The following is a 26607-nucleotide window of genomic DNA, read 5'->3' on the forward strand; positions in this document are numbered from 1 at the left end:
TGCATGTCTGTGTCTAAAATTCCCCTGTTTATAAGGATACAAATCATATTAGATTAAGATCCCAAACTATTCTAGTGTGATTTTATCTAATTACATCTGCAAAGCCCCTACTTCCAAATAATGTCACATTTTGAGATATTGTGGGTTAGGACTTCAACATATAAATGTTGGAGTGACATAAGACTTTAGAGAATGTGTTAAAAGTTTATTTAAAGCAGAATTTTCAATGAATGTGATTTTGTTCTTCTACCCATCCTCTAATGACATTGTTTTTGATTTTGCTTTGCAGAACTTAAGTGCTAAGAGTAAACACATTTAATGTTTCTAAAATTGTGTCTATGATACTCAGTATTCTTATGTACTGGTTAAATTTTCTATCTAAATAGGTTTACGACTGCTTAGAGATCATGAACCTGAACTTTGCTGAAGCAGGCAGGCTTGCAAATTTTAGCAGTGTTGACATTTGAAGAAAAAAGGTAATGAATTCTAGCTTCCAGAAATTCAAATCTGATTATTAATTTAAAAGTGTTTGGAGTTAATATAAAACTCATCATAAGTAAAATATTTAGAGGGACTATGTGAGTATCATAGAACTTAGGGAACATGTAATTGTTCTCTTAAGAAAAGATAATTATGTCCAAAATAAAGAACACAGTATTCTCAGTCCCTAAGCACAGAAACAGAATTCTAGTTACTTTATAGTATAAGATAAATTTGAAAATGCTTAGCTTTTTACTGTGCCCATAGTATATCTCTTAAAATTTGACAATAAAGTTAAAATTATCTCATTCTTTTTATCCTCCCTTTTTTTCCTACAAAGAAAAATTTCCCCTATCTTTTCTATATTTCATCCTTATTTATGTCTTTATGAATAATTTCATTGTTTTACCTCCTTAAATCTTACTCTATGTAGAAAGTTTATATGTGAGCCATACAGGAAATGATATTCCTCACCCAGAAAGGATATTTCATTAATAGAATTTGCAGTTAGGAATTATATTATATAGTTAAAATGGAGAATAGCTTCTTTTAGCAAATTGTATTTGCGTTAACCTTGAGAAACTCCCAATATCTAGCATTGTGCCTAGAGTAGAAGGAATGTATTAATATTACCAACTTTCTTGGACTTATTAAAATTATCCTCTATTCAATTTTTTTGGCTAAAAATTAATATTGTGCTCTTTTATTAGTAGTAATAAAGGAATAGTCTTACTCGGAATGTGAACACATAAAAAATGTCAGAAGGACACAAATTCTTGGAGAATTTAATTCCTGTGTTTACAGTATCTTGTTCTTAGCATTTTTCAATTGTCAGTGTAAACAAAATCTATTGTTTATACAGTGTTAAGGCATTTTTGTTCAACTCCGAGTATCCGATCCAAATAGGATAGGAAGTTGATTTTACCTGTTCTCTCAGGAATTTTTTGTTTTCATCGAATCTCTGATCATGAATAATTAAATGATGCTGGATTATAAATTTCATCTAAAACAGTGTCTTCAAGATTAGTATTATTTCACATACACACAAAAAACAGCTATACTGAGGAAGCAAATCTGCCAATTCTATATAAAGCTAATTTTCAAGTATATAGTATGAGGTATTTTTCATGTAATGAGTATTCAAAATTGTCAACAACCAGAGAGTCAGTAAGCACACAACAGAAATCCATGAAAAGTTCATATCTTTCCTCATATTAAGGTTTCCTATTAAAAATGTAAATGTTTCTAAATTTGTGAATGTAAGTTATTACAAAGTAAAAGATCTATAAAGAATAGCTGTACTGATAATTACTGCAAGTTGAAAATCTGCTCTGCCCCAGCAAGAGTACCTGGCCTTCCTAAACTCTTCAAAGAAGATATTGCTTTCTGTGTTTATTTTTAATATTGACCATTGGATTAAAAGAAGGGATTTATTCCTCATTGTGAAAAATTAGCATGAATTCAACTTTCTCTGCTTTGACCTTCAAGTATAGGCCTTGAATTCCAGGGAGAAAAACATTATAAATATGAAGTTTTAGTGAAATAATTTCCACTCCTCTCAGGTAGTGATACAAAATGGTCTCACTACAGAAAACTCTCTTTCTGTCACTCCTCCCCTTCAGTTTCTCACTTCCAATTGTCTCTTTGTAAATAGGAATATTGTATGATAAATAATGGCTTTATTTTTGCACTGGGCAGTAATTACTAAATAATTTTGACTTTTAAGTCATCACTTATATAATTGCTAAAATTTGTGAAAAATGGTGGTTTCCAAAGTAATGTTAATGCAATAATTTGTTTTAGTGCAGACAATGCAAACAAGGTACATATGCATACTGCTTTAAACTTTTTCCTAAATTAGTTATTCTGTGTTTTCTTATTAATTAATCAAATGCTTTATTAAGATAACTATAATCTCTGCTTGTATACATATGTATATATATTTGCACACATGTTTACATACATATATATATATTCATTACTTAGCATTTGATTACTCAGCTCTTTTACATAACAGCTATATATGTGGAGCTGTTCATTATTTTTATTTCCAAATCTCCAATAGAATGTAAGAATTAAAATCAGCTGACCAAAAGAAAAAATTTCATATAATATACTAATTTATGCTTACAGGTCTGACTGCATATTTGAACAAAACTTTTTCAGAGCAAGTACTACCTACATTGAATCCTCAGAATCTTACATGATGACTGATAGATGGTGGGAATTTAACAAATATTTGTAGCACGCATTAATGAATGATTGGTTTACTTAATGAACAGCAATTATTACTAATTATTCTTCAAGTGTATGTTTCATCTTTTTGACTAAGCACATTACTCTCTTAGCAAGATTTATAAAATTTTAAAGTGATATAAATACTTTAATATTTGCATCTGAAACAGTTTCTAAAAGAGACCAACTGCTAAATGTTGTTAGAAATTAGTTAATGGTATCCATTTATTAACTAAACAAGCATTGTGCTTTAAAAGAATTGGCATTCAGTCCAGCTAATGGGATGAAAGGAAGGAAGGGAGTCATTTTCTTCTCTGAAAAATTAGTGAAGTCAACATGGTGTTATGATGTTTTATGACTATAGTTCTCTGCCTCCAGTGTCTCATAAATATTGATTACTTGGGAGCAGAGTCAGATAAGCTGGAGAATTACCTAAGGAGAAGGCCAAGAAGAGAATAAAACCCCATGTAACCGGAAGACATAATTCAACTCAGAAGCAAGCTGATGTCTCCTTTTGTCCAGCAGATTCAGCCTGAGCAGGAATTTTGTCCTCTGGAGATGGTAGTCATGCTGTAAGTTAAAGACAGGTTTCTAGAGAGGTGTTAGAAAAAGTCAAAATTTTATTATAAGCTATATAAAAATTACTTTTCTTCTATTAACCTGTATATGGAAAAAAGGTTTGGATAAGCTTAATATTGTAGCTTTTAGAAGTTAAAAAATTTAGGTAAGATAACTACATACATAATTATAAATCTATCATCTATTTGAGAAATTGCTCTAAAAATGTCTGATATTCATGATGGATGTGAGCCTGCTTGACACTGGAGTGGAGGGTTCCAGGAAGAATTAGTGGGATGGGGAGAGGCCTAGAGACATAAGAGAATGTTGAGCGTTTAGGGAACTGTGTGATAAGTAGATGTCAGAGGTAATGAAGGAAGACTGAAGAAGTAAGAAGGATCAGAAGATGAAAAGTCCTTGTGTGCTAAAGTAAAGAATCTGTGCCTTATCTATCATTAAAATGGAGTGAAAAATTAAAGTTATATTTTGAAGGGTCATTCTGATATCTCTATGGAGGGTTAATGCATGGGGCTTTACTGGAAATAGAGAGACAAGTAATAGAATATTTCAGTATGATAGAAGAGGTAGAATATTCATTTTCATGCAGAATAGAATACATAAGTATTGATTATGGATTGACTATGAATTAGAGAAAGAAGGAGAAAGGTAAGGTGTTACCTGAGTTGTTGTGGAAGTAATTGAATGGATGGCAATGATGTTGATCAAGATAAGGAAGGGAGGAGAAATAACAGGTTGTAGGAGAGTGTGTCAAATTTATGTTTTGATCTGTTGAGGTTGAGGTATCTGTGTAACATCTACGTGGAAAGAGCATTGGCAACCAGTTAGATTTATTGATCGGAATTCAGGAGAGAGATCTGGACTAGACATGAGTGTCATTTAATGTAAGTGGTAGGTGAAAACGAGATGAGGCCAAGAATGAAACCCTAAGTAATGATAAGCATGGAAAGGGAGCCCCTGAAGGGACCTGAGACCGAATAATGAAAGAGGAAAATCAGAGAGTTAAAGCATGAAAGGCAAAGAAATAATAAGTTTCAAGGAGTTAGTAATCAACAATGTTATGTGTTGGAGATAGGCCAAGTACAGCAAGGACAGAAAAGTGAAAATTGGATTTGGAAAATAGTATGTGAATTTTGACTGTTGCATAATGCATTTCAACATAGCAAATAGGGTTGAACCAAATTGAGGAAGCAAAGGAAACAAGTGTAGGCTATCCTTTTAAAAGCTTACTTGTAAAGGAAAGTAGAAAGAGAAAGAGGTATATATAGCAGAACATGCCATAGAAGATGTCTGTGTTTGTTATATGAAAAAGACTGTGTTTACCTGCCAATAGAAAAAAAATACTAATAGAAAGCCATCCTTTGAAGACATAGAAAATAAAGACTACGGTGAAATGATTTGGTGAAAAGTTCCTGAGTAGCTAGAATAAATGAAATCCAGAATAGAGATGGTTATATATCTAGGGTTGGGTAAGAGTAAGGATGAAGGAAGTAAGAAAATAAAGGAGGGAGGAAAAGGGAGAGAGAAAGAGAGAAGAAGTAGAACTGACACATACTCTGAAATCCTAACCCGAACTTTCACAAGCGAAAAAGTTCGGGGCCTGAACCGCCTTCCATAGAGCTAGATACTAGATTTGGTTTAGAGGGACTGGAGTAAGTTCTAGTACTGCCACATATTGTGTGAGTTTAGGCAATTTCTCTTCTCTGACCCTCTATTATTATTTTCTTTTTTCATGTGTACAATTGAAGTGTGCAAAGCATATGAGTCCCAGGACTGACCACAGACTAGATATTACATGATGGATTTGCAGACTCAGAATCAGATTAACGATGTTAAAGTGATATAGAAGACAAATGTGTGACTTGCTTCTTGGAAAAGAATGGGTTTTCACTTGAAATTAAAATCTAACTTTCACTGAATAGAACATGTAAAATAAACCAAAGTCCACTATCCTTTCTTCAGTTTTGAAGTATATTAAAGATGAACCTGCTATATTGGTGATGCTCTCCACACATCCACTCAGATTTTAATAAACCACTGGAGAATAGAAGAAGAGGAATAGGCCCAAGCTGTTATTCATGGCGTCTGGATAGATACTAAAACAGATTTATAGCTCTTACTTTCCATATCTCATTACATAATTACCCAATCAAGGACATCAACAGGATTTAGTCTGATTAAATTGATAGCAAATGTAGTAAATTTCCTAATTTATCAATAGAAAATCTAGATAATTTGGCTAGATGATAGTTCTTGCTTTTTAATTATTTTACTTAATTAGTCACTCACTTATCTGATTCTCTAAGCTCTTTTGGTAAATGTTACATGAATTTAGTAACCATAGTTTTTGAAACTACCTAGATTGCAAACTGATTCTAAACCATTTATTTCATTTGTCCAGTGCAAGAGGAATAAAGTAAGAACATTTGGGTATTAAGTAATTAGTGTTTCATGAGCATGATGAGCTTGTGTGTGTGTGCGTGTGTGTGTATGCATGTCTACATAAATCCTTCCATGTATTATGTGTCAGACACTCTTTCAAATACTTCACATATGTTAACTCATTTAAATCTTCACAAACATACCTTGAGACAGGTATCAGTGTTATTATTATTAGTCTAGTAGTAATATTCTGATTTTTCAGATGTGGAAATTGAGGCATAGAAAGCTGACATTCAAACAAAGTCTCTCTGGCTCCAGAATCCATGCTTTCAGTGGTGCAATAATTATGCTCTCAATATATGCCATTTAGAGAGATCTTGTTTTAAGAATTTTATTTTCTCCAGAATCGATAACATTCAGTAATGATTCATAACAACAAAGGAAATATTTGTAGTGGAGTACCTCCTATTTTAAAACAACATCTATTATTTTTCTGACTATAATGAACATAAATCATCATGGAAAAGATAAAAAGAAACTATTACACTTAAACTGTCATGCAGGGCTAATAGTTATCAATTTGGTCTAATTCTTTCTGTCTTTATTGAGATATTAATTTTTATTTTACAAAATTTGAATCAAATTAAAAAACCACTTTATATTTTGCTTCTTTCGTTTGACATTTGATGAGAACCATATATGTTTCTATGTTTCTACATATTCTTCAATTCGTGTATGTTTTTGGATATAACATTTTCATACGGGAATATCATGATATATTAATTAAGCCTTCTATTGCTAGATACTTTGTGAATCTAGTATTTTACTATCTTAAATAACAGTGATGATTGTTGTTATACATTTTGAAAAAAATTAAAGGTAGTTATTTGATATTGAATTGTTTAATTAAAATATATAAAGTTTTATAAGGCTCTTTGAAAGACACTCTCAAATTGCTCTCTAGGAAATTTATTATTCCAGTTTATATTCTCAACAGCAAAGTGTAAAAGTATCTATCTCATCACACCCAAATTAGCATGAATATTTTATTTTAAAAATATTTGGCACTTTGATAAGTGACAAAATTATATTCATTGGGACTTTAATTTTCATTTGTTTTATATTAATAAGACAACACTTTATGTTTGTTAGTAATTTTTATTTCTTTTATCAATTGCTGAATTATTTTATTATTTATCTCTTTCTTATTAATGTGCATGTAGCGACTTTGTTTTCCAAATCCCTTTTCACTGTTCGTAAATTGTCTGTGGTCTTCCAATTTTGTTTGTGGTGATATTTGATAATGTTTCACTTGTATATAATCAAATCAAACAGCCTTCTATGTGTTATTTTTAATTTTGATGACATAATTGGAAATGTCTTTTTCACTCTTAGATTATATTAATTTGTATAAATTTTTAGTGCTTTTCTAGTTTCATTTTTATAATTAAACTTCGATACACTTGAATTTATCTTTTCTATAAAGTGTGAACAGCTCACATTTCTTTCCAAAGTACTTTTGAAATTACTAATTTAACATGCAATACAAATGTTTTAATATACAGTACTTGATTTTTTTTTACTCCCACATGGATCTGCCTGTCTCTCCTAGTTTAATCTGTTGTATTCCTAACCATCATCTCTCTTGTCTCCATACTTCCAGTACCCTATCAAAAATTTCCTAGATATTTGTATAGGTTTTTCTTTCTAAATGAAATAGAGGAACATTTTTTTCTTTCCTCAAAATATCACATAGGGATTTCAGTTTAAAAATTGATTTACTCCCTTGGTATTTTGAATGAGAACTATAGGTTTTTAATGTTTCTCTATGAGGCTATTTTAGGTAGAGTGGTCAGGGAGGTCACTATTTTTCTCCCTCCTTCTTCCTCCCACAACCTTTCCCCCTATTCTTTTTTCACTGGGAATATAACTAATCCTATCAGGCAGTCCTTATGGGGACAGCTTAGATGATAGCTTCTGTTAGCTCTAATGAGCTGGCAAGCAAGGGAGTGGGTAGGCCATAGAGTGGGACCCAAACCACACAAAATTGTAGAAAGTTTGTCTTGCTCCACAGAATAAATCCTCAGGTCAAGGCTTCACTCTCTGATCCTGAGGAGAAGCAGTATTAGGAGAAAACATCACATCAGAGGGCCTATGAATGTATATAAAAAAAAAAAAAAATCGCACCTTTATTTTTATTATTACTTAACTGCATTTTAGTGTTTCTTTAAATAATACGTATAGACATTATCACAGTACACATCACAGATGTTGTCAATGTTAGCTATCACAAATGTTTCCATGCCATTTAATAGTTGTAGATATCTCAAATATTATTTCTGCTTATTATTATTTTGTCTTGCATATCACATTTAATGTTTTATTTTTAAAATGTACACATAATATTATATCATGAGTTTTTAAAATATTTGATAGTTGAATTTCAATTTGACTTCTTTGTAATGCTGTGTTTTATTTAATGTATTCACAAATATTTTGAGATGAGATTTATAGGTTCTATCAGACTGTCACAGAGGTTCATGGCACACACACACAAAAGCTAAGAACCTTATATAGTAATTATCAGTCTAGGGACTTGGAGCAAAAGTTGTGGATAAAAGACTTCATAAAGCTTGTTAGCCTCCTCTTCAGTTTTAGAGTTTCTTTTTTCTCATTTTCTTTTCAGGCAATCAACTTTTGCCTGATTTATCATCTCTATTGTAATTAATTTGTTAGTATGCTAAATTTTAACTATTTAAAATTGTGAAATTCAATTTTTGCTTGTGTAAATTTCTCCTTATAATTCTTTTGAGATTTTTAAATATGTTTTGTAGCAATGCTATTGGGAACGTACTGTTGAAATATTATTATGTCTTCCCAGTGAATTTTCCTTTTTTATCACTGTAATTACCTGTTTTACCTCTAATATTTCTTCTTCCATAAAGTATATTTTCTCTGAAATCAGTATAACAACACCAGTTGTTCTTAGTATTTGCCTTATTTCTACTTTTTCATTTTTAAAACATTTTCATTGTTATTATGTTTTAATTGTTTTTTTAAAACAGCATACAGATATCATTTTTAATGTATTCTGAGAGTTTCTGTCTCTGAACAGGTAAGTTTATTTAATGTATATTCATTATGGTTACTAATCCATTTGAATTTCTTCATTTTTATCTTATGTGCTTCATAATTACTAGTTTTGTTTTATTTTGTTGTCACTGATTTTGAGTTTTTTTGTTTTTCATTTTTTTCTTTCTGTTTGACGACATTTTCTTTGTTTTACTTTATATGTTATATATTCTGTTCCTATTTTTCAGTATTAAATTTTTATACATTCTTTTCAAAACAGTGCCTAACATTAAACAATAACTGTATCTTTCTTTCTAACAATAGAAGAATCCTAGAATACTATTTAACTTTAATCACTGCTACCTCACCATTTTATGTTATGGTTTCAACTAGTTTCAAGATTTCAACTTGTTTTGGTACATGTATACTTCATAGGAATCAATTAAACAATATTTGAATGTAGAGAAGGGTGAAGATTATAAATGATAGTATTTTTTACCTTAGGCTTTCCTGTAGATTTGGATGTTTTCTAGGCAAGGTTAAAATTAGCTTGCATATATGTGGTTCATTTGTCTATTAAAATTATTAAATCATAAAGAGATTAGAATATAGTAATGAATTAGCTGTAATTACATAATAGATATAATTAGCATTAAAGGTATTTTTAAACATATTAATTCAGAATCCATTGCAAATACAATAATTCACTGCATCAGAGGGCCGGTAGAAAAGTAGGAGAGGTTGGGAAAACATCAAAGAAGGATAAAAGAAACAGTATCCTTTGATTCAATTATTTGCACTGAATTATTAAAGAACATGATAATATGAATATCCATTGTTTTTAAGGCATTGAGCAGCTAGACTATGAGAATGATATCTTTCTGAATTTGCTGTTGGTAGTAAAATACATGGCATTTAAAAACAATATGCTCATGACTCTTAAGATAAATATACTTCATTTTAAAATTCTGGATAGACAAAAAATTATATAAGAAGATGATATTAACTCAAAGTAATAGAGTATTGAAACAATATTGATATAAACTATAGAGTTCTAAGCAAAATCCTTCCATAATTTTCAGGGATTTTTTTTCAATTATTCTATATATTTTCTCTGTCAATTAAATTACTTAGTCTTTTTATTTGTTTTATAAAAATAACTCAGTAAAAATACAAAGAATATTTTTCATATCTGGAAATTTAATTTTGCTAGTGTGACCCTCTGCTTTGGTCTTAAAATTTGGAATACTGATGTTCTAACATGACAAATATTAGTATTTTCCTAAGAATACTGGCAGGAGGTACTTTTTAGATCTTTTAGCTTGGATCTTGTTAGAGGTTCCTGAGACATGTTATTATTATATTTCAATAAATATTTCTCAAATAGCAAAAAAATGAGAGCTCCATTTATTGAGTTTATATTATATGTCATACTCCTTACTAAAGTTTTACATGTAGTCAATTTTATTTATTCCCCAATATATGCCTATGGGGTATTATCAACTTCATTTTACAAATGAAGAAATGTAGTTCAGCAACATTAGATATCATGCCCCAGGTCACACAATTATTGAGTCACTTGTCTGAGAATTCAATCCAGACACGTTTATGAGGTATGAACCAGTCTCTGCCTTCTGGATCTGTGCCATATTTAACCTGAGTAGTGAAGGAGATTCATTTTTACATGGTTCAAAGAATATAAAATGGCATCATTTCAGCATCTAGTAATAACCTGCAGTTTTTGTTAATCAGTTGAAACTACTAATAAAAATGGAACCACTTACTCACTGATTTCAGTGTGTACTCTTGTCTGTTGCAAATCTATATGGAGTAGATGATGTACATGTAATGTATGTATTTAATAATATTGTTATAGCATACTTTTTAAAGTATTTACCTTGTGCCAGGCAAAATTACAAGTGCTTCACATGCATAAAATCTTTCAATGCTTGCAACAACTATTCAAAAATGGTATATTTATCACTTATATTTTACAGGTGAGGAAATTGAGGCACAGTAAGATTAATTTTCTAGTCCAGGTCAACACAACTAGTAAGTGGAAAACTAAAAATTAGCACTGAGGCAGTGAAACACAAAAATTTAGTTACTGGACCACTACTCTACAAAACAATTAGACATAGAAAAAGATTTAAAATACATGATGAATTGTTCAATTCAAATATATTTAAAACAGTATTTTCTCAGAGTTCATATTCTGTTTTAAAAGATTTTTGAAAGTTTTATAAAAATTTTTTTGAAAGATTTATAAAAGTTGAAGGAAAACAATAATAAACTTCTAGATAGTCACTGCCCAGATTCATCAATTAATGTTTCCATTTCAAAATGATAGATTTTTCTGTAAAATGTTCTATAATTCATATTTGTCTGTTTGGTTCCTTGTGGTTTTCTTTAGCTTGTTTGTCAATCCTCTGTTTTTCTATGTCTTTGCCAACATTTAGTGTTTCTATTTTTGTGGGTATGTGTGTGTGTCATATTTTGTTGTTGTTTTGTTTAGTTATAGCTAGTCATTGTATAGTTACAGTGGTATCTTATTGTGATTTTGATTTGAATTTGTCTCCTGACTGAAGATGTAGTGCAATTTAACATGTGCTTATCGGCCATTTGTATTTCTTCTTTAATGAAGTGTTTTTATTTTTTTTTCAGATCTTTTGCTTATTTGTTATATTGGTTATTTATCTTTTTATTATTGAATTATAAGTTTTCTGTAATATATCCTGGATACTAATCCTGTGCCAGATATATGTTTTACAAATATTTTTCTCATTCTGTTGTTTTTCTATTCATTTTCTTTAGTCTTTTTTTTTCAACATTTTAAAATTCTTTTATATTAGCTTCACTTGTACAGTATAGTTAAACATTTTTATAATTTATAAAGTGATCCCCCTGATTACTCTAGCACCTATCTGGCACTACACACAGCATTACAATAATATTTACTATATATGCTATGCTGTACTCTACATCTCTGTGACTATTTCGTAGCTGCTAATTTGTACTTCTTCACTCCCTCACCTTTTTAACCAAGACTCCTAACCCCGCTCCCCTCCCGTAATCACCATTTTGTTCTCTGTATCTGCGAGTCTATTTTTGTTTAATTTGTTTCTCTTGTTCTTTAGATTCTGTATATAAGAGAAATCATATAGTATTTATCTTTCTCTGTCTGACTTATTTTACTCAGCATATAATACCCTCTAGGTCCATCCATGTTGCAAATGGTAAGATTTTATTTTTTATGGCTAATATTTCATTTTCTATACATGCTATAACTTCTTTATCCAATCATCTATTGATGAGTACTTAGGTTGCTTACATATCTATTGGCTATTGTGAATAGCACTGCCGTGAACATAGTCTGTTGTTTTCCTATTTATTTTTTTAATAGATTTTTTTTAATGAGCAGAACTTTTTGATTTGATGAAGTTCTAATAGATATATAAATGTAAATATAAATGTAAGTGTAAGTATAAAAATATAAGTATAAATATGAATGTAAATATAAATGTAAATAATACATATTTTCTCTTTGGGTTTGCTTTCTGTGACCTACCTAAGAAATTTTTGACTACTGTCAAATTATATAGACATTCTGTGTGTTTCTCAAACAGACTTTTATTTTAGATTTTATGTTTAAACATGTAATTTGAATTATTTTAGTATATGATATGAGATAGGAGCTGACAGGTTTTTTTTTCTTTTTATGAATAACAAGTAATTCCAGGACCATTTGCTTGAAGACTTTCTTGCTATCGCTTGATCACTTCTACGTATTTGTCAAATATGGAGTAACTAAATAAGTAGGAATTTATTTCTGATCTTGTTATTCTGTTACACTGATCTGTTTGTCAATTATGCCAGTATCATATAGTCTTGATTACTGTAGCATTATACTAACTCTTAGAGTTAGATAGTGTAAATCCTCTAACAATGTTATTTTTTATTAAATTGCTCTGACTGTTCTACATCTTTTGCATCTTCATTTAAGTTTTATAAGCATCTTGATAATTGGTTTTGGCTATCCTAAATCCTCATACATGTAAATTTTATAATCTGCTTGTCTATTTCTACAAAAAAAGGGGGGGGGCTGCAGGGAATTTATTACTGATTGTATTGAATCTATAGATTAATTTGGTAGAATAGATATATTTTTTAATTCATGAACAAGGCATATTGCTCCATTCATTTTATGACTAATTTCTGTCAGCAATGTTTTGTGGTTTGCATTATCTTACATAGATCTTCCACATCTTTTGTTCAATTTATCTCTTAGTATTTCATATAGCAATGCTATCAAAAATGGAATTACATTTAATTTTACTATCCAGTTTGCCATTAGTCTATATCAATGTAATTTTTATATTGAACATGTAGCCTGCTACTTTTTAAAAATCATTTTTTAGTTTAGTAGCTTTTCGATAGGTGATTTATGGTTTTCTGTGCAGATAATCATGTTATCCATGAGTAATATGTGTTTATTTATTTCCTCTTTTCCGATATATCTGGTTATATTAATTTTTCTTGCTTTAATTCACTGACTAGGACTTCCAGCACAAACTTGCATGAAAATATTAAAAACAAATTTTCTTGATTTGTTTCAAATTTCAAAAATAACATCTAGTCTTTCACAATTAAGTAGGTTATTAGACAAAGTTATTCCTGTTTTTAAAGGAATCAAATCATGTGTGAGTTTATCATTTTTTACGTAACAAACCTATCTGGGGCTATGTTTCTACTTGTATTCGTTTAGCTAGGTGACTTTGCCAGAGCCATCATCAATATACATTCATTTTAATACTTATTTTCTTAGAAATCTAAAAGATGTCACAGAGGATATTAGTACACATTCATTTTCATCTTGTTTTCAGCCAGACGCCTTATTTATTTATTTATTTATTTATTTATGTATTTAAATAAATGCCCTTTATTAGTTTTAGGAAATTTCCTTCTACTACTAATTTGCTGAGATTATATTTTAAGTCATAAAGACATATTTAATTTTATGAAATGGTTTTTAAAAAATATTTATTGAGAAAGTTTTATTGCCTTACTTTCTCAATCGCCATAGTTAATATGATTATATTTACACATTGAATTTCAATTATTAATAATTTCCCAGATTTGCATCATTTGCTCAAGACGTGTTATTATCTTTATGAACTGCTGATTTCAATTAGCTAATATTTTGATAAGAATTATTTTGCATATAGGTTCGTAAGAGATATTGGTCTGTAGTTTTCCTTTCTTACTATGTCTTTTTCTGGTTTTGATGTCTCAGTAAAGATGACCCCATAAGTTGTAAAGATTTCCCTCTTTTCTGTTTTCTGAAAGTGTTTTTGTAAGATTGGTATTACTTTTTCTGTAATTGTTTATTAGAATTCATGAGTGACAACTTCTGGGACTAGACTTATTTATGGGAACATTTCTCAATTAATCAATCTCAGTTTAACTATTCTTGAGTGGCCTCTATAGATTGTGTCTTTTAAGGAACATGTCCATTTTATCTAAGTTGTCAAATGTACTGGCATTAAGTTATTAATATAATTTCCTTATTACCCTTTTAATGTCTATGGTACCTAAGTGATATTCCTTCTTGCATATCTTAATATTATTAGTGTTTCTCTCCATATATCCATATTTCTAAATACACAATGACTGTGCATTTATTGATTGAGTGACCTTTTCAAAGAATCAGCTTCTTTTCACTGATTTTCCTTTGCTTTTCCATTTAAAATTTCACTGATTTCTGCACTTACCTCATGATTTCCGTTTTCTACTTACTCTTGGTTCAATTTGTTTTCTTATTTTTTTTTTCTATTTTCTTAAGATAGACAATAGATAGATATTTTCTAGTAAAGACATTTAAAAGTGTAAATTTGACTCAAAGTACTTCTTCATTCATTTTTTGTTTGTATTTTGTGTATTGTAGCTTTTAACATTTAGTTCAAAATATTTTCTAATAGCTCAAGTGATTTCTTTGACCTATAGATTCTTGAAAGTTTATTATTTAATTTGCAAATACTTGTATTTTAAAAAATATTTTGTTATTGATTCTCAATTTAATTTAGTTCTTGTCAGACAACATTATCTGTATAATTTAAATGTTTTTAAAGTTATTGTAATTTTGTTTTTAATGGCCAAGCACATGGTCTTACCATGGTGAAGGTACCATATTAATTTGAAAAGAATGTTTCTTCTGCAATTGCTACATGCTCTGTTGAGTCTAGAGGGTTACTAGTGTTGTTCTGATCATCTATGAGCTTACTCAATTTCTGTCAATTTTTTTACATATTCTTAGAAATAGATATCAAAATTTTCAGTTGTCATTATGTAAAAGTCTTTATGCTTCTCTAATTCTGTTCATTTCGTTCCATGTATTTTGAAGATTTATTAGGCCCAAATATATTTTTAAATATTTTGTTTTCTTTATAAAGCAACTTATTTATCATCAGTGTATCCATGACAATATTTTTTGTCTTGAGGTCTATTTATTTTATATTAATGTAGATAATCACCATTATGCTTATTCTTTGCATGGTATATCTTTTTTATATCATTTTACTTTAAACTATATCTTTATATTTAAAGTATATCTCTTGTGGCTAGCATATAGTAAGGTCTCTTTTTTATGCATTTTGAGAAACTCTGCCTTTAATTAGAGTGTTTAGTCCATTATCAATTGAGGCGTTTAGTCCATTATCATTTAATGTAATTATTCAGATGATTGAATCTGTGCATACTATTTTATTATTTTTCTCTTTGTCCCTCTCTCTCTCTCTCTCTCTCTCTATCTTTTTTTTTCTTTATAGCTTTCTAGATTATTTAAAATACTTTTAGAATTTTTATTTAATTTGTTTATTAATTTTTGACTATACCTTTTTGCATTTCTAGGACTTGCTCTAGGGATTTCAATATATGCCTTCTTAACATATTATAGTCTGCTTACAATTAATATCTTCTCACTTCACAGAAAAAATATTGAAATCTTGACTCTATATAGGTTTTACTACTCTTACACACTCCTGTCTTTTAGTTATAGTTTTTGTTTATGTTACATATACAATCATGTGCCATTAACAATGGGGATACATTCTGAGAAATGCATATTAGGCAGTTTTGTCATTGTGCGAACATCATAGAATGTACTTAAATAAACCTAAATGGTAAAGACTACTATACACAGGAAATGTGGTATAGCCTGTTGCTTTGTAGGGGAAGAAAAATAAATTTCCCTCTACCCTCTGCATTCTTGGCTGAAGCATCTCTGTAGTGAAAGACAGATTAACAGAAGAAAAACAAAAGTGTAGTAACATGTATACCTCCTCCATACATGGAAAAGATCCAGAAAAACTTAGTAACTTTCCAAAATGGCTGAATTTACCATCTTAAATGACATTTACAGCTGTGAACAAAAGAAGGTGTTGGGGATGGGGTGAGTCAGTTATGGAGGATTACCAAGAAAAGGGCTTTATGTAGAAAGTCCTGGCTTTCTGCTTTGATAAGAGTTTCTAAAGATAAGATATTCCTGGTACAGTGAGGGAGAACCCCTTACAAACACAGATTTACCTTAGGAATGTAAATATCCTTTTATAAAGGGTAACATCTACTTAGTTTTCACAACTTCTCCCAAGTCTGCTTTTTCTGAAAATTAACCAGCCTAAAATAATCCAGTGCCAAAAGATATATTTTGATGTGACAATGTGTGTTCCCTTATACCTTCTAGGCTACAAACCTATACAACATATTACTGTAATGAATACCATAGGCATTTGTACACAATCTTATTCATATAAAGTGTTGCCACTGCAAAGTTCTGTTAACGCTTTAAAAATACTTTGCTGTCTGTTCTTCAAATCATGTAACTTCTATTATTCTATCTTCAAATTCACCTACTGTTTTCTCTGTTGTTTCCAATCTGCTATGCAAGGAACTGTTTTATTTCAAATATTTTATTTTTCAATTCCATATTTTGTATTAGTTATATTCAATATTTTCTTATTTCTGAGAATTCTTTAGTTTTTATTTGAGTGCATTTATCTTTCATATGCAGAGCAATTTTCGATCTTATTCTGGACATTGTGAATATTACGTTGTAGAGACTTTGACTTTTATTAGTATCCTGCAAAGTATTATTTTGTTTTTATCAACTAACTTGGTTGGATTCAAACTACAGACACTTTTGGGTACAATGAATTCTGTGTATGCCACCCCTTTCTCATTCTTCTAAATATGAACATGAAATTGTAACCTGAGATCCCAGCCCTTCCCCAAGCTTTAGGTATAACAACAACATCAATAATAAATTATAAATGTTTAATAAATGATTATATGTGAATTAAAGGAAGTGACTACTATGGATTTTATTAAAGGTTTTCTTTTTGAATGTAGAGTAAAAATTGTTTTCTCCCTTTATACTCAGGTTATCAAGTGACAACTAAATAAGAAGAATCATTATCTGGATATTTACTGGTGAAACCCAGTTCCTTTTATAATTACTCAACTAGAAATGGTGAGAGTGAAATATTGAGACCTTGTCATAAGCTCCCTTTTCTTTGTATCTCGTATGGTATCTAAAATTGTACCTTGCTTTCTGAGACTCTGCTAATAGATTGGTGGATTGACAGTTGTTTCTATGTCTGTTTAAATGGCTACTCTACACCATCAGAATATAATTTAATTGCAAGGGTGTTACATGATACTCTGAATAATCAGAATCCTATATCAAATCTAATTCCACTCTATTATTGTTAGCAAAGCTATCTCTGACATAAAGTAATACTTGAGATTTCAGTTCTTATTTGGTACAATTCTAAAAATATTGTACTTGGTAAAATACACACACACACACACAAATTTTCTTGGTCGTGGAGTCTATTTTGCTAGCTATGTAACTTAACTGTGCAATTAACTTTTCCTGAATGCAAAGGTCAAACTCTTCCCTGTCTTCGGATGTTAGCCAATAAATGTTTTATCCATTTTCCTTGCACCATCTACATTGTTTAGGACATTTGTGTAGGTACCCTTATCTTTCTTTCTAAATGTCTTTCCATGTCACAATTTGGTATTTATTCAGTCCTATTCATTCTTTCTCTTTTCCTTTTGCTCTTTTCATTTTTCTCTTTACTACATCCTCCCCCCACTCACCCCCCCCCATGATTTTCAATTCATTCAAATACAATTCGATTTCATTACTTATTCATATTTTTCTGCCATTTTGTTATTTCCTTATATTACAGATTCTGGCTGCAAAATTAATTTTTTCCTTCTACCTTTCAAAGTTTACAATTTTACACTCTTTTTTTTTTCTTTTGGTACGGCTAATCTCTCTGTGCTCTTGTTCTCATCTCCTCTCAACTTATATGGATTTTGTGCTACCAATTATACTTGGATTTGCATACCTCTGTGTCATTTCTTATGTTTCTTCCTAATAGGATTTCATTCCCTCTTCATCACTCAACTTTCAGAATGTAGACAATGTCTTTATCACTTTAAATCTATCAGTCAATCCTTTATTGAGTTTCTGTGTTGTGTCTGTGTGGCAAGGTTGTATATGACAGTTTTCCTAAACCCTATCCCAAAACCAAGTGGGATAATTACTTTAAATAGCTTCATTTTCATGGAGAAGCCTTCTATAACTTCCCAACATGTGGTGTTAATCCCTTTGCTACTAGCTCTCATGACATCTTAGGCTTTTACTTTCCTAATCATAGCACTCAGCACATGTAGTAGTATCCCTTAACCAATCGTCTCTATTTCTTACTGTATTTTGAGCTTCGATAAGACCTGAATCAGGTGTTTGTTTGTTTGTTTGTTTGTTTTCCTTAGCACCAAATATGAAGCTTAGTACATGGTAGACGCTAAAGAAAATACTGCTGGTTTTCAATGGTCATTTAATGGCTATGTATCTGTATCTTCCAAGCTGACATCCTCCAGAATTACTTAACTTTTCCAATAAGATATTTCAGAGTTGCAAACAGGAAAGTGGATGACCACTGAAGGCCTAGCTGTCAGACTTACAGGTTCTAGTAATAATTTTTTATTACTAGAAAATATTTACAAATAAGTAAAGAAATAAACAAAAACAAAACCTAAAGTCCAAAACTGGAAGAGACTTTCCTACCTACTTCTTACTTAAAAATCCTCTTTGTCATACTACAATAGTTCTGTTTACTACGTACCATTTATGTTACACTGTTACTAGTGATTGTGACAGATTTTGTCCAGTTTTGAGGAATGGAAAAATATAAAATGGAAGATAATTCAAAATATATTAATTTTTATTTTCATGTTCAGTGTATATTTTTTAAAAATCTCATAAGGTAAAGAATAGATATATATTTAAATATTTTATCAAAAGAAAGGAGGTTTCTGCATGGCTTGCTAAATAAATGCTAAACGGTCATTTAAGTTCTAAACTGTTAGTCTACCCACAGCACCCATATACCTTAGAACAGTCATGGCCCTATAATAATAAGACAGTGTATCTGAGTACCCACACATTGTAAGTCAGTGCCAAATCCTAATCCTCTCACTTGTACTTGATTTGATTAGTAGTACCTGTCATGACCTAGTCTTTCAGGTGGCTGCAACTTTATGTTGTAACTCATACTATAATAAATTTACCCACAAATATTTTTGTAAAGTTTAAATATTTTAAGTGGTATATAGTTTATTTTGACAGCAATGAAACTCTGTTATCAAAAGTGGATTTCTATTCTTCAGGGTTAGAAGTGATTATTAATTTTTTTGGCTATAAACATTAAACTTTGGTGCTTGGCAATTTTCCTAGAGACTTGGGAAGAGAGGATATTATGTTGCAAAATCTCTAAAGTATATAAATAAATCTCTGGGTCTAAAGGAGTTATTTCAATAAAATGATATATCTTTATTCGTGTGAACTCTTAGATGACACAAATTAAGTTGATTTGAGGTTTGTGTCATGTTAAGTCATGTATTTAATAAATGTTCCCAGAGAATATATACTACTAGTGTATCATTGCCACAATTTGCAGTTTTTCACGAGAGGACTACATACTTTTCTAGCTAATGTTTTTTCATATACACACATTTCTAGTTTATTATAGGTGTGTGCTTGTGTGTTTTGCCTAACATTTCAGTTGATTTTGTTATACTGAAAAGTATATGTAGAATTTTTTTTTCTACGAAATCAGGCACCTACAGAAGAGGCATTAATAATTGTTGCAGTATGTAAATACTAAATGTAGAACAACTGGGAATGAGAAATAGCAAATGGCACACATCACAGAATTTTAATCGACACTTTGTCCCCTGGCAGTACTTATACTAATATGTTTCTCTATGACCTTCGCAAGGGGGTTTCATGTTAAAACATTTAGAAGAAGCAATGATCAGGCTAAGAGTAGAAGCTAAAAAGGCATTCCCAAGTCTTAGAGCCTATGTATACTTGAATTACTGTTTATTGTAGTTGCATAAACTGAATTACATATGAATTATGTTATAATTGTGAATTACATATAATTTTTTAGACGTTTACAACTTATGAAAGCTTATCATGTAGAGTATCTCTTTTTCTCCCACAATTAATATACTGGAAGATATGTGTATATATCTACATAATTATATATATCTAATGTATATATTATATGAATAATTAACCCTATTTTACAAGTGAGGAAATTGACAGTTAAAGACATCAAATAACTATTCTGAAGCCTCACAGATATTAAGTTCCATATACGACTTGGATACTTAGAATCTTGGTTAAAGCCTGCTAAGTAAATATATAGGAATTAAGCAATATGGTGACAAATATAGAACAAATCCATTACCAAATATTTGCTGAGTACCTACTGTGTGCAAAGCAGTACAGGCACCTCATTTTCTCATTCCTTAGTAGCACTTTCTGAACCCCTTGGCTGCTTTATAGTTGGATTTTCCATCATTATAAAGGCATGACCCTCTCCTGGGCTTCAAGCCAAATACTGAACAGCATGAGATAATGTGCAAAGGCTTATTCTTGTCATCTGATAATTTACAAAAGCAAAATTGTCTGTGAGAAATATTTCTATAAATATGTTTTATAAAAAATCATTTGTGAAAGATTTTACCTTTTGAATTAAACCATTTGTTTTCACTTATATTTTAAGATTGTTGATCAATTTAGCTTACTAAGCTGTTATAGAACCAGACATTCCTAGTGCCCGCTGTTCTCCCTGGGAATGCTTGTCACTTTGTAGGAACCACATTATCTTTTTGAGGCCACCTGGGGATAGTTTATTAATTTGTTGGTTTACCAGTCTCTAATTATTTTGAAAGACATTTTAATGCTATTTCCAAAGGTGCTATGGAGAACAGCACTGTAAATCTGATACTTGGTAATTTTCACTTTATGATATCTTTCATGGAAAATTCTGAGTGCATATCCAAGAGAGCCCTGACTGGGATTCTTTCTCCTTCACTTATTATTCCCTACTGAAGATATTTTGTTTCCTTTTCTCACTGAAGAGAAGAAATAACACACATGAGTTATTGGCAACAAAATAGAAAAACAGCAACATCAAAAATGTGGTAGTTAGGAGGTCTATAATAGCACATATGTGTCGCAAACTGCCAATTAATCTTGATCATAAAAAATATAGTCAACTTTAGTTACCAATAATTCCTCTTTCCAGAAGATCTTGACAACCATCAGTGGTTGAACAGTTTCTAACTTTGCTTTTGTTTCATTAGACTACTATGGGCACATCTTTTTACTTCAGAATTTTATCTGTAGATTATAGGGAATGTCATTTCTAGTTATCGATTTGCCTATTTGTACACTACACAAGACATACATATCAAGCTTCATTCCATAATGACTTACAGAATTTGGTGAATTTCTGAAAAAATAGGTGGTATACATTTCGAGATTCTTAAACTTATAGCTCATATGTGTGCTTCAGTATTTCTAGAAATAGTTAATGTTTTGATTTCCTTTATATCACATTATTTAAACTTTTTTTTCATCAGCTTTAATAATTCAAAATATAACCTAAAATGAGGAAAATGAGAGTTTGCAAAGTAAATATTTTGTGGTTCAAATATTGAGTTTCCAGTGCCATAACCTGAGTTCGAGTCACTTTCATCTCTTGTCTGGGTTAGAATCTGTACTGGCAGATCTTCACTGAGCTCCTGACATCTAATCTAGCTGCTATGTTGCAACCAAAGTGAATTTTAAGAACATAGGTTTATGATGTTACTGCTTTACTTAAAACTTTATGTTGGCTTCCTATAATTCTTCAGAAAATGATCAAGTGTTTATTGTAGTCCATAATGACTTACAGAATTTAATCACTTCTACCTTTCTAGCTTTATTTATGCCATTCTCTTCTTAGGTGTCTTTTAATATAACGAGCTCCTTTCTGTCTCAGGACTTTGGTACACTCCATTCCCTCCATATTGAAAGCTCTCTGCACCCACTGAATCCTATTCTGTCTCCCTTCAGCCAGCGAATAACTACATATTCTTAAAAGCTCAATGAAAATGTCAGTTTGTCAAAAGCCTTCTCTGACCCTTGAGAATACTCTTGGTATAACGTCTCATTGACAGTCAGTTCCTCTGTTGTTGAAATTAGCACAGTTATTAAATAACAGTTAAAACAACTATTTGTTTGAAATCTTTCTTGCCTGATATTATACAGGCTTCATGGAATAAACAGCCTTATTTATATTGTTTTCTGATGCACAACAGCCAGCAAATAGCTTGCCCATGAAAGCAATTTTATGTATTTGTACGTAATGAATGATCAAATGAACAAGTAACAATTTAAATGATAATTAATGCTAGGTATTTCTAAAACCACTAACACATAGTAAGCACTTAATAAATGTTTATAAATAAGTCCATGAATATAATCAAAAGATACATTTTTTTTTTTTTTGCTTAAATGAAGAATGCTCCTTCCATTGAACCCTGACCAGATTAATTATACCTTTTATTATCAAAATGACATTTGTTATCTTTTGCTTTGGCAAAGGGAATTTTTTATCCTCTTGAAAGCATACTTTCAGATGAGACAACTTGGAACGCTTGGACATCAACATACTAAAGCCGATAGTTATCATTTTATATCTTGGACATTTCTTCCTGTCAGAGTCTACATATTTCAGATTGTAACAAAATGAAATTTAATAATATTTTCTGCAACTCTTAGGCTTAACTGATTTTGTGATATTACAGAATTTATTTTTAATTTTTAAGAGTTCATGGATAAATTCATTATCCTCTGCTAAACTATAATATTTCCTTTAATTATGAATTTAGACAACACATATTAGTACTAACTGTAATTGTGACTTCATTACCTATCAACATTCAAAGATTTTTCATATATTGTAGTTGTTACAGGTATCTCAAAATATCATTTTAAGTAATCTCTATTTTGAATGTATGGTAGTTATTTGACCTGATACTATAGTTTGTTAATTAATATGCTTAATAGGCACATAATATGCTGTATTACAAATTAGATTTATTTAAAATACTGATGACTGTATGATTGGTTTCTTTGGAATTCTATGAGTGTTTAAAATGAGTTTTAAAACATTATTCTGGGAAGAGAACATTAAATTTTAGCAGATTGCCAAGGGTTCTGTACCACAAAAGTAAGAACTCCTGAATTATACTATTTTTTAGTTGTGTCATTCAAAAAGACTCTTTAGGGAAGAGACTTCAGTCTTCAAAAGAAGGGTTAAAATGAAAAAGAATGCCACAGGTCCTACATTCAAATTCAGTTGTTAAGACCTTGGGTTTTTAAATTGTTTTGTAAGTTTTTTGCTTTAGCAATACAATACAATACAATATTCTTTTCCATCCCTATTCTGCTTTGTACCCAAACTGAACTCACTTCAGGCCGTACTTCAAAACTGAGGTTTTGAAGTACAGTTGGGTCCTTGAACACATGCTACTTCACACTTCTCTGCAGGGAAGTAATTCTTTTTGCTTAACATTTTTTACTCCCACTGTAGGGAATGAATACATGTTTGCTGCTGATGAGAAAGAATTAACCTCAGGCTCGCTCTATTTCTGGGCTATACAAATCTATGCTTCTGAATGGAAGGAGGGTGCAAGAAACATCCTTATCATTTTGTCACACTGAGAGTGGAGGAGTGGGTTGAGGAACCTTTTCATGGTTGATAAGGGACAATCAAATCCATTCAATTAAAATGAAAAAAATGAAAGCACAGTTACTTTTCTTTTTTTAACTAGATTTTGTTATTGTTGGAACTGAATTTTTTATTTCTTATGGTCATTACTACCCTCCAATAAATGATAATATATTTGAATTCTATGATTGCTATTGAAAACATATTTTCACTCAGTATTTCCACCATGGTATAATGGCCTTAAGCAAACTAGCAATTAACCATTTGTTTTAGTGAATTTTCTGGGTAATTGTTGATTATTTTTGCAAATGTAGAAATTTTGTTTCATATGTTTTATTAATGAAATTATTTCTGAATGTGTTGTATCTTTCCTTGCTTTCTTAAACAGTGTGTATTTTATACACACACACACACACATAGTTTTCTTTTCTGCATTCTAAAAATGAATTAATTGTGCCTATAAATATTGCATTCTGTTAATTATAATCCACTTTCCTGACATTTTCATTTTACCACTAATGAGCATAAGTGTTGTTACTGGGAAGGACATTGGCTTTGAAGCAAGACATCTGGGCTTGATTTCTGGCTCTTCTGTTCAACATGCAGTTTTGCAACCATGGGCAATTTATTTATCCACAACTCAGTTTACTCAACTGAAAAATGAGGGTGTTAATACTACCTCATTAACTGAACAAAATAGTAGATGTACCTTAAGAGGTACATATGTGGTACCTGGCAAGTGTAGTGACAGAACTAGTGTGTTGTAAAATTCTACCTTCAGGACAACTGAATACTTTGTTTTTTACTATATGAAAGGTCTGCTCTGGTGTTCTTTTGTCTTCTTTTAGTGCTAGGCTATCACTACTGAAAGATTATTTGTACCCCGTAGCTTCCTCCCTCCCCACCCCTACATTTTTGCCTTGGCTTTTTCTTCCTCTCTGTAATTTTGGTTCATAATTTTTAGTTATGATTGGCAATTCTTTCTTTTTATAGACAGAGCTAGCCAATGCACATGCTTCTATTTGATCAGTGAACTAAATAATCATATGGTGCATATGGTTACGTTTTTCTCACAGATCCTATTGTCTCTTGGGTGATTTTATGTTGTTCGGAAGCTCTTCTTTTTTCTCTTTTGTTTGGTCTCTTTTGAGATTATGGGAACTATCATGAACAAATAAATGTAATCCAGGGCTGTTTTTTGTGTAATCTTTAATGCACTCCAGGTCGTTCCTCTAAGGAGACATCATTATACCTTTAGGAATGGTAGAAGTTGTGTAGGGGTACATGGTCTTTCTTGCAGAATTGCCTTTAAGCTGTACAGTTCCTCTCTTCTGGAGCAAACTAGTCCTACTTTTCCTCTCCTCCTCTGTGTGCTGGAGCTGTGGGACATCTGTCACCTGAGTCGTGCAACTTACTGTTTTTGTCCTATTCACTATGAGAGAAATCCACACCTCTTCAGTTTGCTCCCCCAGGAACACAGCTCTCTAATCATATCAAACTCTCCTCTCAAGGGCAGAAAGTCATAGGCAAGGACGATGGAAGCAATTGGGTCCTGATGGGGTTGAGCCCAGCCTCAACACTATGCTTGCATTGCTTGCACATTCTAACACCCGACCTTTCTGCTCCAGCTTAACCAGCCCATCTCCACTAGATGTCTTATCATTCATTTTCTCACAGTTTTCCTTGACATTCTCACTTCATAGTTTCATCATCTCAAGTCTATTGGAAAGATGGTGCTTCTGGAATAGGTTCAAAATTTTTTCCCACAGGGCTCATGTTTAAGACTATTTAGAGACAGAAAGTTAATCAAATATTCTCTAATAGTTAGAAGGTTTTCTTCCTCTCCTCTCCTCTATATCTAGCAAGGCACAAAGTAAAATTTTAATATAACCTTCAGTTCCGGCTGAGCCAACACACACTGTTACAAAAATAAGTTTTCAACATTTAAATATTTTGAAAAGAGACTTTAAAAGTTATTTTCATTCCATTTGAAGCTTTTGCTATACACTGCTCCTATTAGCCTATCTTTATTTATTTCCTTTTATTTTTAGTCTAATTTTTGCTATCAAAACTGTATTTAAGTTATAAATAACATGTCTGTATTCATGGATTTTTTTACATTTTTCTTTTCATTAACAAATAATACGTTAGAATGTCCAACAGCACATTATAACTGTGTAAGGAAGTTCTAAAATTTTTAGGTAAAGTTGCGAACATTAGAAATTATACCTCAAGTAAAAATATAAGTTCACATAGTACTTTTTTAATTTTAAAAATATTATTGTATAATTTCTTTTTCTCTGAACTCATGAATTGATTGTGTTGATGTGTTTTTCATTAATAAATTAAACTTAGGAGAATGGATTTGCTTTAAAAGGACTGTGGGAAACATCTATCTTCAATGTTCAAGGGTCCCATGATGTGAAGGAGATAAGCACATAGAATTAGGCTTTGATATATGGAACAGAGTTATTAATCATAGGAATAGATTTGATAGAAATCATATTTAGCTATAATAGGAATTTACATTTGGCACAATGTAGCAGGGTAAATTCTTCGCTTAAGGAATCAAAATATAAAGCAGAATGAAATAGCTTCTAGGTTTGCTGCATTATGATTATAGTGTTATTTTATTATGCTTTGCTGTTATTGTTTATTTTGTGCCTTTATGTGAAAGAGAGTTTTCATTGGTTTCTTTTTGGTGTTTATTAATTTGTTTTTG

At 30.8% G+C, this 26607-nt stretch overlaps 1 protein-coding gene across 9 annotated transcripts in view; it reads left to right on the forward strand.

Moving 5' to 3' along the window:
• Window positions 1-26607, forward strand: part of NLGN1 (neuroligin 1) — a 732068-nt gene that overhangs the window by 53040 nt on the left and 652421 nt on the right. For 3 of the 9 annotated variants that reach the window (XM_036219182.1, XM_036219186.1, XM_036219183.1), the window contains one exon: window positions 17180-17269. The exons of the other annotated variants lie outside the window; for them this stretch is intronic. The gene's annotated coding sequence lies outside the window, so the exon portion shown is untranslated. The remainder of the gene's footprint in view (window positions 1-17179; window positions 17270-26607) is intronic. 9 annotated transcript variants of the gene reach the window in all.

This window comes from Rousettus aegyptiacus, unplaced genomic scaffold (assembly GCF_014176215.1).
Source record: "Rousettus aegyptiacus isolate mRouAeg1 unplaced genomic scaffold, mRouAeg1.p scaffold_m13_p_4, whole genome shotgun sequence".
Taxonomy (NCBI): domain Eukaryota; kingdom Metazoa; phylum Chordata; class Mammalia; order Chiroptera; family Pteropodidae; genus Rousettus; species Rousettus aegyptiacus.